We start from the raw sequence: 15,138 nt of genomic DNA, 5'->3' as shown, positions 1-15,138 counted from the left end.
TTAATTTGATGGCTTGTTTGTATATTTTCATTTTATTCTCATGAGTTACTTTGAAGCATGGCTTTTAGTTGTTCTCCTTGACGATTCGGGCTTTCGTCTGAAGATGTTGATATTGCCCAAAAAGCGACAAGAATTATAGCGTGAGGATCCAACATGTGTGGTTTATGGATCTATGTACTTACATGTATGAAGTTGTTAATCCTAAGATTTGTTACATTTTTGGTGTTTTGAAGACGACAACTCTTATGCTTCTTGAAGTTGGTGACAAGCTATAAACCCTAAACCTTATAAAATCTCTACTTGGTTTGTAAGTTTATCACGTGGAAAAGATAGCCTTCGGATGGGGACAAGCTAGTGTAAAATTTCTTGATTCACTTGTATCAAAGGTTTGTGTTGTGGGCATAACTTGTTAAAGCTCAATATTATCGTCAAATCTTAAGAAGATCTTTGAGGATATGAGTAGGCCAACGTTCGCCCGATCCTGGATAATTCTATGATGTCGTCTCTCTAACCCTTATCTTTTAATTTCTTCTACCTATTTTACTCCTTTTACTTTCTGATGCTTTATATTCTTATTTTAAAAATACTAACACAATTTTTTTCATAAGTATTTAAACTTTTAAATTAATCGCGAATTTTGAATACCACTATCAAACCCCCCTTCTTATCTCGTGCTTGGAGTCATTTGTTCAACAAGTGGCATCAGAGACTAACTCCTGTTAAAGACTAATTTTCCTAGGAGGAAAAATAACTTCAAGTTATTCACTAAAAAACCATTCCTTTAATGAAGAAAGGTATAGTTTGTGAAAATGTGAAAATGAAATTTTTCATAGAAGGGATGGATCGTAGTATTTTGAAGGCGATGAAAAAAGGTCCATTTGTTCCTACACATAGTGTTAATAGTGTGTTAGTGAAAAAACTAAAAAGGATTGGACCAAAGACAATAAAGAAAATGTGCAACAAAGTTTGAAGGAAAAAACTATCATTGCAACGCCTCAAACTGCTTTCGGGATAATCGACTGACCCCACAAACCAACACGGGTCTTTTCAGCATGCTTTGACCTCACTCGCACGCTTTCTGGGAAAATTCCCAAATACAATAAAGAAAATGTGCAGCATAGTTTGAAGGCAAAAACTATCATTGTAACGCCTCTGACTGCTTCGGTATAATCGACTGACCCCACAAACTAACACGGGTCTTTTTAGTATGCTTTGACCTCACTTGCACGCTTTCTGGGAAAATTCCCAGAAGGTTACCCATCCCTAAATTGCTCCAAGTCAAGCACGCTTAACTGTGAAGTTTTTATGGAACGAGCTACCGAAAAGAAGATGCATCTTGTTGGTATAGGTAGTACACATCAATCCTTATAAGCTTTCCTTCAACCATGCAGTCACATACCTGCACAGCCTCAGGATCCCTCTCATTCCAATGTGGCGACCACCTTTGCCCTCTTTGGCCTCAGGTGTTACATGCGGTGCAACCACCCCTCACCGTCTTCGGCCTCGGTGTTACAGTCATCACTGTCACTCTTGGTCTTAATGAGTTTGTGCAAGTTTCTCATTGCGAGACTACAAAAGATATGTGGGATATCCTCCAAATTACCCATGAAGGAACTATTATGGTGAAGAGGGAAAGGTTTGACACATTAACACACGAGTATGAACTATTTAGAATGAAACTTGAAGAGAGCTTAAATAAAATGCAAACATGATGTACTCATATCGTGAGTCATATGACAACTCTAGAAAAAAATCATTTTCAAATGAGGAATTTTGTTATGAAAATTACTAGATGCCTAAACCGGAGTTGGCAACCTAAAATTACTGTGATTTCTAAATATAGGGACTTATCAACCATGGAGTCACACACTCTTTTTGATAAATTGCAGGAATATGGGATGGAGCTAAAGAGACTTGTAGATGAAGAAGAAGATGACAAGAAGAAGAGGAAAAGTAATGCATTAAAGGCTTTTTAGCATCAAAGATATGAAATCAGAAGATGAAGACTGTCAAAGTGAGATTAATAAATATATGAAACTCATGTTTCAAAAATACAATGAGTTCCTAAGGCATGAAAAATAAATTTAAAAATTCCTAGAGCAAAATGAAGGAAGATACTCATTCATTCCCACATGCCACCAATGAGCTAAGGAATGGCACGTAATACCAAACAACCCTCTAAATCAGATAAGATCCAAGAAAACACAAAAAAAATAAGTTAAGAGATTCTATGTATCTTGGGATGAAAATGATGTGGAATACTCTGACAAGGAAGAAGCAAACATGTGTCTCATGACAAATCATGAAGAAGATAAGGTAACCTCTTATTTCTCTTATCAAGACTTATTTTATATATGTAAAAAACTAACTAAAGAAACAATTAAATTAGAACAAATTGTGTCTACCTTCAAATAAATTTCTTCCCTTAAATTGAAAAATAAAAATTTATTGGAAGAAATAAAACGACTTTGAGAGAGAGAGAGAGAGGGGAGAGAGAAGATGATATATTTCAAAATTCATCCTCTTATCAACATGTCTTAAATGAATCTATCAAGTGTGATCAATATGACATTTGGAAAAATACAATTGATGATCATCAAAAAATACTTGGTCTTATATATGAATATAATAACAATTGTAAAACTTTAGCAATATTTATGTAGTGTTATATTTGTGAGAGCCCCAAACAAGGGCAACTTTAGGGTTCCCACCTAGAGAGGTGTCGCCCAGGCGATATCCACATAAAGCATGAAGGCTCGCCTTTGGGGAAGATGATGTGTATAGTACCATCATCTCTTGAGTTATATGAGAAGGTGTTACACCATGATTCCCTGCAAAATAGGTAGTCAACACTTTCTCCTAGTCATGGGGGAGCGGTTACTGCCTTTAATGGTTTGCTAAACCCTAGGCCCAAAAGGCCTTTATATATACTACTCCCCCGAATGGGAGAAGAAAGATCATAATTCATAGGCTTAAACCTAAGCACCATATTGAGATAAAGAGCCTCTCACCTCACATGAGTAGGTCCTCTAAAACCAACACAAAACCATCGTATAGGGTTTCACGCCGCTCTAGCAAGCCCTAACCAACATACATCGTACATAATATACATACTCAGGCCTTTGAGTACTCCAGCCGTTGCATGTGTTACATACATACATGTACTTTTTTGACCAGTACAAATTGAAATGTCCAACCAACATCTAAGTGCAAAACCCTAAAATGCAATTACTATAATAAAGATGACCAAATTGATATGTTCTTTTTTATCAAAAAGATACATTAAATCAAACAAGGATATTATCCATTGCATTTCTATAAAAATCGTTAAGAACGTAAAAAGAGAAAGATGTTTGCTCATAATATGTATTTCGCTAACATTAAAGGACCCAAAAGACAAATTGTGATGCAAATGTACTTGACAACTTGAATTCAAAAAATGATATCGATAGTCACTCATGAAGTTATACAACTAAAGAAATAAATACGTTGTCATGTTTCACTCCTTAAAGAAAAAGAGAAATCTTTTGGTAAGAGCCCTAATCTTGCCTTTAATTTGTTCCTTTGACTCAAGTTTTATAACATACTTTTATTTTAAGTAATTTGTGTGACAAGGGTAGTAATGTTATTTAAAAACCTTGAAAGAAAATCCTTTTAAAACCTCTTATCGAAAAGACCATGACTATAGAAGAACTCATACATATTGCCTTTATTGAACAAACCTCTAGTAGCTAGAAGTATAGGGTGTTAATTGTGTAGGTATCCTTGAAAGAACATCCTTAGAAGATTATGATCAAGGGAAAGAAAAATATCAAAGACAAGAGGAAATCCAAAGTCCAAATGGAGACACTCAAGTCGAATAATTCAACTTAGAAAATCAAAGTTTATCCAAAGAATGGAGACCCACTAAGGACCATTCCATTCAAAATGTTAATGGAGATATTTCTAAGGGAATTACATCTTAACACTCCCATAGCATTGTATGTAACATTGTGGTATCATCAAAGGACATTGATCTCTTGATAAGGGAGTGTTAAGATGGAATTACATTGAGCCAAAGGAAAATGATGAAGGTATCATCAAAGGACATTGATCTCTTGGTATGAAAGAACGATTAAATCAATTTAAGAGAAACAACATTTGGGAACTCCTTCCCAAATTTTAGCTAATCAAATGATTAGTACCCATTGCATTTTTCATAACTAGCTAGAAAAAGATGGCAATGTTTTAATAAATAAAGCCAGACTCGTTGTGAAAGGTTACAATCAATAGGAAGGGATAAATTTAATGTAATTTATGCCCATGTAGCTCGACTAGAAGCCATAAGGATGTTTCTAACTTTCTCATGGATTATATTTTCTTAAATTCTTCTAAATGCATGTAAATAATATGTTTTTTGAACAGTTACATCAAAAAGTAAGTACATGTTAATTATCCTCCCGATTTTATGAAACTTTACTTATTCATGTTTTCCAAATGAAAAGGTCTTTCTACGATCTAAAATAAGCTCCTCGAGCTTGGTTTGATAGTCTGAGAAATTATCAACCTAAAAATAACTTTCTAAGAAGGAAAGATGATACAACTCTTTGTAAAACCGAGCATATTTTTGTCGATTTGTTTCTACTAATGAATCCTTTTGCAAGGACGCTTATGATATGATAAAAATTAAAATCAATAGATGGAAAAGATTCGATACTATCTTGGGTTACAAATTCATATATTATAGGAAGGATTCCTCAAATATATTCACCAAAGGAATTTATAAAGAAGTCTACACCAACAAAGATGAAAAAGGATTGCTTTGTAGCCTTGAAGGAGTTTTCCTTGAAAAGTCAATAAAATTGTGCAAAGCATGTGTATACCTTGGGTATACAAAAAGTGTTATTGTTCAACGAGTGTGTTCATGGAACCTCTTAGAAGGTTGAGGTGATAAATTTTCAATGGATTTATCAATACTGTATTTGGACCAACTCTTGCATCAAATGATTCGTAGAGAAGGAAAATTGACGGTGATTTGTTGTTCCCTAAAAATTGTTAGTTTTCCAAAGTTAACTTGAGCTTTTTAGGTAGTATACTTAAAAGATATTGAAAAATTGGAAAACTCAGATTGAGTCTCTAGTAATTGATTTAGTAATTTCTTAGTAAGTTTATTATTTACTAACATTTGATGAGTTTTAAGTGTTTCTATAGCAAAGGGGTGCCAAACACAATACGCCTAAAGCCCAATATTAGTCTAAGGCCCAAAGAGGCTGAAAAGAGGTTGTCCAAAAGAATTGCTAAGAGGAAATGATTATCTCTTGAAAGAAATATGAGCAAGAAAGAAGTAGACTACATAGTTGCCTCCCTGTTTAGAAAGCTTCAAAGACTTTTGAGTTCTGTTCGAGAAAGAATCAAGGGGATAAATTCTCCAAAGCTTACCAATCGTATAATCTCAAAGCTAGATGCTACTTTTTACGGAGAGAAGTAAGATCATAGGTCATGCTTTTTTGTGCCTTACACTAGATTTTCATGTCCATGTCTTTAAGGTAACTTAATCTATTTACTTAAGCAAATATGTGATCTATGTGTCAGGCTTGTTTTTCTCGCTGTTTTAATTATGCCAAAGGGGGAAAAGTATACTCTCTAAAAGAGTAGAGTTTAATCTATACTCGTGTGAGGGGGAGTTTAACCACTCCAAACTTTATCTCTGTGTTATCTCTTTTACCACTTCCTAAGAGATGAACTGTCAAAATCAAAAAGTGTGAGAATATGGATCTATGTGCTTGCATGTATGAAGCTGATGATCCTGACGTTGGTGATACTCTTGGTGTTTTAATGACAACAAATCTTATGCTTATTGAAGTTAGTGGTAATATATTTCCAACTTTTTGATGATGGTGATTAACTAGAAGATTTCTCAAGCCTCATAAAGTAGAAAATTCAAGGTTCTAAGGAAGTACTTATATGATTGACATATCTGGTAAGGGAACTTGAAATCTTAAGATTTATGAAAGAGAGGAAGTGTGAAAACTCGTGTGGTCTTGTCTGTCTGAGTGACCAGGGTTTTGTGAATGTAGGAGAGTAACTCCTAAAATACTAAGGAAACTCACACACACATAAATTACTTTTTAACGCTTTTCTTTACATAATAAAATCATCTAAAAATGTTTTCAAGTTCTAGCCAGTTGATTAGGGGATTGTGATCTTGATTAGGACAATTTTGTAAACTATCTAATCGATTAGATCTTGAACCTAATCGATTAGATGATGCCCAATCGAATCTATAATCATTAATGACAGTCTCTTAATTGTTAGTAACGTCTCTATATCAAAACACTCCATTTTGGCCCATATTAATCGATCAATTGAAGTTCCTAATCAATTAGAATCAGGACATAATCTATTAGGTGAGTTAATTAGCACATGTATCATTTCCTTTTTTAGCCAAATATTCTTATAGAAACGAGGTGTCTTCTCACTTCATTTTACACCTGAATTTGGAGTTTTCCCAATCCTATAAAATCTCTCTCTCTCTCTCTCTCTCTCTCTCTCTCTCTCTCTCTCTCTCTCTCTCTCTCTCTCTCTCTCTCTCTCCCCCCCCCCCCTCTCTGTCTCTATCCAAATCTTCTTATAGAAATGAGTCTTCTCACTTCATTTTACACCTGAATTTAGAGTTTTCCTAATTCTTTACAATTTATCTCTCTTCTCTCTCTAAATATTTTCTTTTAACCAAAGTTGCCTTAGAGCCTTATGAGTGAAAAATACTTGTGAGGAAAATGTTGTACTAGTGTCGTGAAATTATTGTTATTTTCAAGAGTGTGATACTCTTGAAGAATTGAGTTTGATTCTTGAGATAAACCATTTGAAAATCTCTATTTGGTAATAAAACTCAACCTAGAAAAGTTTTGTTCGACTATTGAGAACAACTTGTAAAATCTCTATTCGGTTTGTGAGTTCAGCGCGTGGAAAAGCTCACTTTCAATTGAGGATAAGCTAGTGTAAAATCTCTTGACTTACTTGTATCAATGATTCATGGGTATAACCTGTAAAAGCTCAATATTATAGTCAAATCTCAAGAAGGTCTTTGGGGACATGAATACGCCAACGTTCAACAGAATTTGGATACTTTTCTAGTGTCATCTCTCTAACGCTTATCTTTTAATCACTTCTATTTACATTACTGCTTTTAATATTTGCTTTTTATTCTGATCTTAAAAATTCTAACATAATTTGATACTTAAGTATTAAAAACTCTAAATTAATCGCGAATTATAAAATACCACAATCCACCCCCTCTTATGCTTGGAGTTACTTGTCTAACACGGTCGCCTCGAGGTACGAAAAGGATTCTTATGTGAGTACACAACATGTGTGGTCACCTCGAAGGGCGACAAATATTCATGTATAAGGATCCAGCATATGTGATAGCCTTAAAGGCGACAAGGATTCCTATATAACGATCTAACATATATGGCCGCCACGTGAGGTGACTTCGATGAAATCATTTTTGCTTTTCATTTTCCTGCAAATAAATGAACAACATCCAAATTTATATAATAAAGTGAGTCCTAAATTAAATCCATGTTCCACGTTGGCAATACAAGGGAAAAAGTGATCCCCACAAACAAAAGAATATCATCAAATTATTCTTACAAGTGACAGAGACTGTAAGTTGCCTAAATAAGACAAAAGAGTAAATAAAACTAAACTAAACAAGGCACAAAACCTTAAGTATTATCATCATCTGACAAGAGATCCTTTCTTATCTCCTTCGTGTCTACCTGACCTCGAGTGGCCAGGACCTCATCCATGAGAGCTTCATTTAATGGTTTGGCCTCCAACTTCTTGCCAACGATGTTGACGCCCATAATCCCGACCTTCTCCAACTTCATACTCTCTAACTAGCACTTCCTAAAGATCTCATAATCTCCCTGAATAACCTCGACTCCCCCATCTAGGAGCGGATACTTTATGCATAAGTATAATGTGGATAGTGTAGATCCAAGTTGGTTAAAAGCAGGAAACCTTATAATCATGTTATTTGAGGAGGGTGCATCGATGACTAAATACCTTGCCTTAATCACCCTAGCATTCTCTCTTTCTCCAAAGGTGGTATTTAATGTCATATAACCTTTTTCCTACACAAGTTCTTCCTAAAATTCCACAACGATCCTTGAAAGGGATTGAGGTTACCTAAATCAAATAAGAGTCTCTCAAATGCATACTATTAGAGGATGTTTTTAGTGTTTCTTGATCAATCAGGACCCTCTTTAACTCATAATCATCTCATCTTATGGTGATGACCATGAGATCATCGTTTTGTGGGTGGATCCATGTAACATCGTTCTCGAAAAATGAGATCTCAGCTTCTAAAGCTTCTAACTCGCCCAAATCAGAGTTGGAAATATCAACTAACACCAAGAGAATATGGTTAACCTCCCTATGAATTCTTCCATCAGCTCCACTATGGTAGAAACTACCATCAACTCGAGATCCAAACAAAATTTGTATTGATAATTCATGCATCCCAATGCCAATGGACACGCTGATTCGGATAACAAGGTCATCCTCCGTGATATAAAAAAAAGCTTAATAAGACAAATGACATGTGGTCTAAATAGTTACACGAGGTAGATCTACTCTTTCTTTTATTATTAACCTTCATCATAATCTCTATCTCTCACCCAAAATGTTACTCGCCCCATTAAAAAATACTGCTTTTAAAAGTCATGGATTTTATGGTCGTATCACAAGAGATCGAAACGCTCTTATAGCAACTCATCAAATGATGCTATTAAGATGTTGTCCATGATCAGGGGCGGTTCTTCCGTACGGCCAGGGTGGGCATATGCCCGGGCTCGGCTCGGTCCAATTTTTTTTAGCTGTCATGTTATTATAAAAAAACAAATAAAATTAAAAAAGAAAAAGAAAAAAGAGTGGAACAAGAACCGGAAGAGAGAAAGAGGAAAAGGAAACCGCCGTCCCCTCCATTTTCTCACGTTCATACGTCAGGTACGATGCTGTTTTCTTCCATTCTTTTTCTATTTGTTGTTGCACTGTTGCGGTTTGAAAGAGAGATATGTTCACCATCCAAGTTTGTAGAGAGAGACCAAATAAGATTTGTTATTCCATAGAGTCATAGAGAGAGTGAGAGTACATTTGAGGATAAGGTTAAAATATGATATTTCAAAGAGAAGTTGGGAACGCACCTCCTCCACTCATTCAATTGTATTGTCTTATTATAAAATTTTAAAATATGACATTTCAAAGATAAGGTTTTAGACATAGAATAATTAAAGTTTTTTTTAAATAGTCATATAATCATAAAGTTTTTTTTTGTAGATGCCATTTTATTTAGTGTATTTTCTTGTATATGATATTTTATTGTGTAGTGAATTTTTATCATGGTGTAAACTGGAATTTTTTTTACACGGTTTGTACAAAAAAATATAATACGCGATACACACAAACTACAATTTTGTAATTACTTTATCTTTTGTTCAGAGATGAGGAGATTTTTGGTTGATAGAGAAAATATTGAGAATGTGAATGTCGTGCAACCGGAAGCTGAATTAGAACCACCACCTAATAATGTGGTTAATGAATTTAATCCAAATGAGATTGTGCGTGATTCAGGTCGTAGGAAACAAATTAATGAGTATGCTCCAAATATTCAAGACCAAGTGAGGAGGGCATATATATTGAAGGGTCCAATGCAACCAGATTTGTCAAGCTTCCCCCGTACTCAATTTGGAAGAATTAAAAGAGCATTTAATAAATCATGGTATAAGAATTATGCATGGTTAGAATACAATGAGATAAATGATGCAGCTTATTGTTTTTATTGCTTTCTCTTTAAGCAACCCGGGAGGGCCGAGCACTTTGGTTTTGAAGTCTTCACTAAAAGCGGATATAGAGATTGGAAACATGCATATCAAGGCTTGAAAGGTCACGTTGGTAGTCATAATAGTTTGCAAAACTCATGTGTCAAGCACTACGATGATTATAACAATCAAAGACAAAGTGTGATAAGTAAGTTTGCTCAAGCAACCAAGGAATCAAAAGGATTATATAAGATTCGTTTGACTTGTTCTTTAGATTGTTCAAGATATCTCATAGCACAAGGCATGGCTTTCCGTGGCCATGATGAATCCTCTACTTCTCTAAATAAGGGCAATTTTAGAGAGATGATAGATTGGGTAAAATCTCATAATGAACAAGTTAGGGATGCTTTTGACCGTGGTGGAAAAATTGCACAATAACTTGCGGTGACATTCAAAAGGAGCTTGCAACATGTTGTGCACATGAAGTTACCAAGGTGATTATGGAAGAGCTTGGTGATAGACAATTCTACATTCTTATTGATGAGTCACGTGATATATCCGTCAAACAGCAAATGGCGGTGATGTTGAGGTTAGTAGTTGTGTTTTCCAATTTTCATTATCTATTATTATCTATATGCCGCCAAGTAAACTTGTTGAATTTTTTTTTTAGGTTTTTGAATGGAAAAGGGAAAAGTTGTGGAACGATTTATTGCTCTACATCATGTCACATATACTACATCTGACTCATAAAAGGGTGCTCTTTATGGTATTCTTGATAAGCACATGTTATCTATTTCAAGGATACAAGGGCAAGGATATGATGGAGCTTCAAATATGAGAGGTGAATTTAATGGTTTGCAAAGAAAAATTCTAGATGAAAACCCTTATGCTTTCTATGTCCATTGTTATGCTCACCGTTTGCAATTGGTTGTTGTGTCTGTTACAAGTAGTTGCTCATCTATTCATGATTTCTTTGAGTACATCGCCTTGATTGTGAACACAACAAGTGCATCTTGTAAGAGAAAGAATGCTTTGACAGAGGCACAACACCAAGATATTTTAAATAAACTTGAAAGTGGTGAGATATCTAGAGGAAGGGGCTTGCACCAATCATCTAGTCTCACTAGACCCAGGGATACTAAATGGGGTTCACATCATACTACATTGCTTCGTTTGGATCAAATGAGGTCCTCCGTGTTAAAGGTGCTTAGTTTGGTTGATGAAAATGGACGTACACCATCTCAAGCAGCGAGTTTGATAGAAAAAATGGAGAGCTTTAAATTTGCTTTTATTTTGAGGTTAATGTTAAAGTTGTTTGGTATCACAAACGAGCTCTCAAATGTCTTGCAAAGAAAAGATCTTAATATTGTGAATCCCATGGAATTAGTTGATGTTGCCAAAGCTCGGTTGGGTACAATGAGAGAGAGTGGTTGGAATAATTTTTTTGTTGATGTCCAAGGATTTTGTGTTGCTAAAAGTATTCCAGTGCCAAATATGGATGACGAAATACCGGTTCGGGGTCGTTCAAGAGTAGAAGGAAAGACTGTCACTAATCTTCATCATTACCATGCAGAGATTTTGTATGTTGCTATTGATAAAATATGTGTGGAGATGGATCACCGATTTAATGAAGGAAGTAACATTATACTTGATTGCTTCTCATGTCTTGATCCCAAGAACTCTTTCTCCAAGTTTGATGTTGATAAGCTTGCTCGTCTTGCAGATATTTATCATGCAGACTTTTCTGATGATGACCGAGGAACAATTAGGGATCAACTTGATACTTATGTTCTTCAAGTGAGAAGAAATGCTTCATTTTCCACTTGTGAAGATGTTCAAAGTTTGGCTATGAAGATGGTTCAAACTGAGAAACATTTGGTATTTCCATTGGTTTATAAACTTATTGAGTTAGCTTTAATATTGCCGGTGTCGACAGCATCCGTTGAAAGAGCTTTTTCAGCAATGAAGATTATCAAGTCTAAATTGCGCAATAAGATCAACGATGTGTGGTTCAATGACTTAATGATATGTTACATCGAGCGGGAGATATTCAAGTCACCTGATGATATTGATATTATCCGAACATTCACTGCAAAGAAGTCTCGGAAAGGACATTTACCTCGTAATTTTATTTAACCCGCTATTGTAAGGCTATGTTTATCTATTTTATTTTAAACTGTATTTTTATTGACAAAATGACGAGTCTCTTTTATTTTTATTGATGACTATTTATATATTATATAAAATTTGAATTTGTGGTCTTAAAAATTTTGCCCAGACTTTATAGTTTTTCTGGCTCCGCCACTGTCCAAGATAATATAGGGGCAGGGCCGGCCCAAAGGATTTGGAGGCCCCGTTCTATTTTAAAATTAAGCCTTTAATAGATGAAACACGATAAATTAAAAAAAATCATATTTCGTTTAAATTTTAAATAAAAATAAATATATAAAGATAAAAATGATACAAAAATGTTTTAAAGAAATTAGACTCGTCGAAGTTTAGATTTTTTTCGCATTTTTCTACTCTTACCATTTTCGATTTATAGAAAAGTTCATACTATTTAATGAAAGGAAATAATTCTTTGAACAATTTCGACAATATTAATAACGAAGTGTTTTATTTAATAAACAACCAACAATGTGAAGTTATAAATTTCTAAGTCTCACAACTACTATTTTAAATTTACTAATATGTCGATTCCTAATAATAGAAAATATAAATATTTTCAAATTTACATTTTAAAAATTTTCATACATCTATAAAATATAATAATAAAAGAAAAAGTTAATTAAGTTAATTACACCATTAAATTTTAAATAAAATAAAATACTTTTTATTTAGGTTGTAGGCTGGGATATAAGATTTACTTCAATATATTAATAAAATAAAAAAGTTGAGTAAATTAATTGCAACATTAAAACTGTATGTTTTAAAAACTATGCTGTAATTGTTCTATTTAAAAAAGGCGCTATGAACCCTCTGCTAGGGTTTGTACCGGCTACGAGCGATTTGCATGGAAAAATCTTGGAGGAGATTGATTTGCAGGAGCGTAGTACCAAAAAGGCGAAGGATAAGAGTGAGGAGACTAATCTTAACAAAGATCTAATGATGGTAGGAGAGGAAGAGAATCCTGAGAGGCTGGTCAGTTTAGATGGAGGCTCTAACTAGAAAATCTGTTCCTATAAGGATATGGTTATGGGGGCGGAAGGTGATGAGAATAACACAGAAAAGGATGGCAGCTCTTTGTGGGAGACAGATGAGGAGGAGATTGAAGAAGATGATGCTGAAGCTATAAGAGTAGTGGAGCAGAAGGTGGGAGGGTTTGAGTGTCCTTTGTTCATCTTATCCAAAGCAGAAGAAAAATGGATTCACAAACCATGGAAACGAGGTGTTATAGTTAAACTCTTAGGAAGAAGGATTGGATATAAGGCGTTGGAGACGAGACTAAAGCAAATGTGGGTTAAGAAAGGAATCATTAACATAATCGATCTCAGTAATGACTATTACCTTGTTACATTCTCTCATGATCAGGATCACGCTACGACAATGCTTAATGGACCGTGGTTTATATACGATCATTACTTAACAGTCAAACCATGGAGTCCGAATTTTCATCCTCAAAGTGATACGATCAAATCGGTCGCGGTGTGGGTGAAAGTGTCGGAACTACCAATAGAATATTATGACTGCAGAATTTTACACCATATTGGCAATAAGATAGGAAAAACTGTGAAGGTTGATAAAAATACAGTTTTGCACGCGCGTGGAAAGTATGCGAGGATATGTGTAGAAATTGATTTAACCAAAACTTTGGTTGCAATGTTTATGATCAATGACCGTTACTACAAGGTGGAGTACGAAGGCCTACACTTACTTTGCACAAATTGTGGAAAATTTGGACATTACAAAGAAGTGGATTTGTTCCGGGGAGATCTATTCATGAAAATATTATCATAGCCACTGAAGTGCTGCACAGTATGACTAAAAAGAAGGGCAGTAGAGGTTATTTCGCTATTAAAATAGATCTTGCTAAAGCCTATGACAAAATTAACTGGGAATTTATCTGGCGCGTTCTGGGAGAGATTGGCTAGCCAGAAAATATGATCAATATCATTATGCATGGTGTCACAAGTGTGGAGACTAACATAAATTGGAATGGCAATAGAAGTGAGTTTTTTCGGCCGCATCGTGGCATTCGGCAAGGCGATCCAATGTCTTCGTACCTCTTTGTTCTATGTATGGACAAACTGTCGCATTTAATAAAACATGGGATTAATCAAAAGAATTGGAAAGGTGTGCAACTTGGTAGGAAGGGTTTGAAGATTTCTCATCTTATGTTGCGGATGATTTACTACTCTTTGGAGAGGCTAATGAAAACCAGATGAAGTGTGTGATTAATACTCTTAGCACTTTTTGTAATCTTTCTGGACAAGAAGTGAGTCAAGAGAAATCGAGTATTCTTTTCTCCGACAATGTTAAAAGAAGCATGCGTCTGAAGCTGTTGCAATTGTCTGGTTACCGCGAGACAGTGAAGTTTGGCAAATACCTGGGGGTACCTTTGAGTGGGAGAAACCTCAAAAGGCAGGATTACCATTACATTATAGAACAAGTTTCTTCCAAATTAGCCAGTTGGGAAGCTAGGAACTTATCAATGGCGGGCAGAATAACGCTAGCGAAAAGTGCGATAGAGGCAATTCCCATTTATCCTATGATGACTAACATCTTGCCGAGGGCCTGCATTAAAAACATCCAGCGATTGCAGAGAAACTTTATCTGGGGGAGACTGATGATAAAAAGCGTGTTCATGCTGTTAAGTGGGATATTGTAACTCTTAATAAGGAGAGTGGTGGCTTAGGATTACGGAATCTCGAGATCATGAACCAAGCCTGCATTTCGAAGCTGAGCTAGAAGTTGATGAACAATGATACTGATTTTTGGTGTAAGATTCTGCAAAGTAAATACCAAATGGATAATTATTCTGCTGATGTTAAAGGTAAGCAGTCTGATTCTTATGTTTGGCGTGCGATTGTGAAATGCATGCACCATCTGTCGGCCACGAGTGTCTGGAGGATTGGTAACGGTGAAGATATCCATGCATGGAAGGAGTGTTGGATAGACTTTGGTATTAGAATAGAAGACTATGATCTATCAATTCCAGGTGATATCTGTTGCACCCCAATTTTTGACCCCTGAGATCCCATCATTTTCTAAGTGTTATGATCATTATTGTTATATCCCAAAATTCGCCCGCGTTCTTTTTTTTCAAAAAGAAGTCAACAGACTTCTGTCTAAAAATTTGGAGTTTTATACAATCTTGGATTTTTATTTCATAAAT

The 15,138-nt window shown here is 35.1% G+C and overlaps 1 pseudogene; it reads left to right on the top strand.

The window, feature by feature from the left end:
• The first annotated feature begins 9,485 nt into the window (after positions 1-9,485).
• On the top strand, positions 9,486-11,939 carry LOC131647676 (uncharacterized; annotated as a pseudogene).
• Positions 11,940-15,138: the final 3,199 nt, after the last annotated feature.

Source organism: Vicia villosa, linkage group LG2, assembly GCF_029867415.1.
Source record: "Vicia villosa cultivar HV-30 ecotype Madison, WI linkage group LG2, Vvil1.0, whole genome shotgun sequence".
NCBI classification, from domain to species: Eukaryota; Viridiplantae; Streptophyta; class Magnoliopsida; order Fabales; family Fabaceae; genus Vicia; species Vicia villosa.
This window is presented reverse-complemented; position numbering and strand designations above follow the sequence as displayed.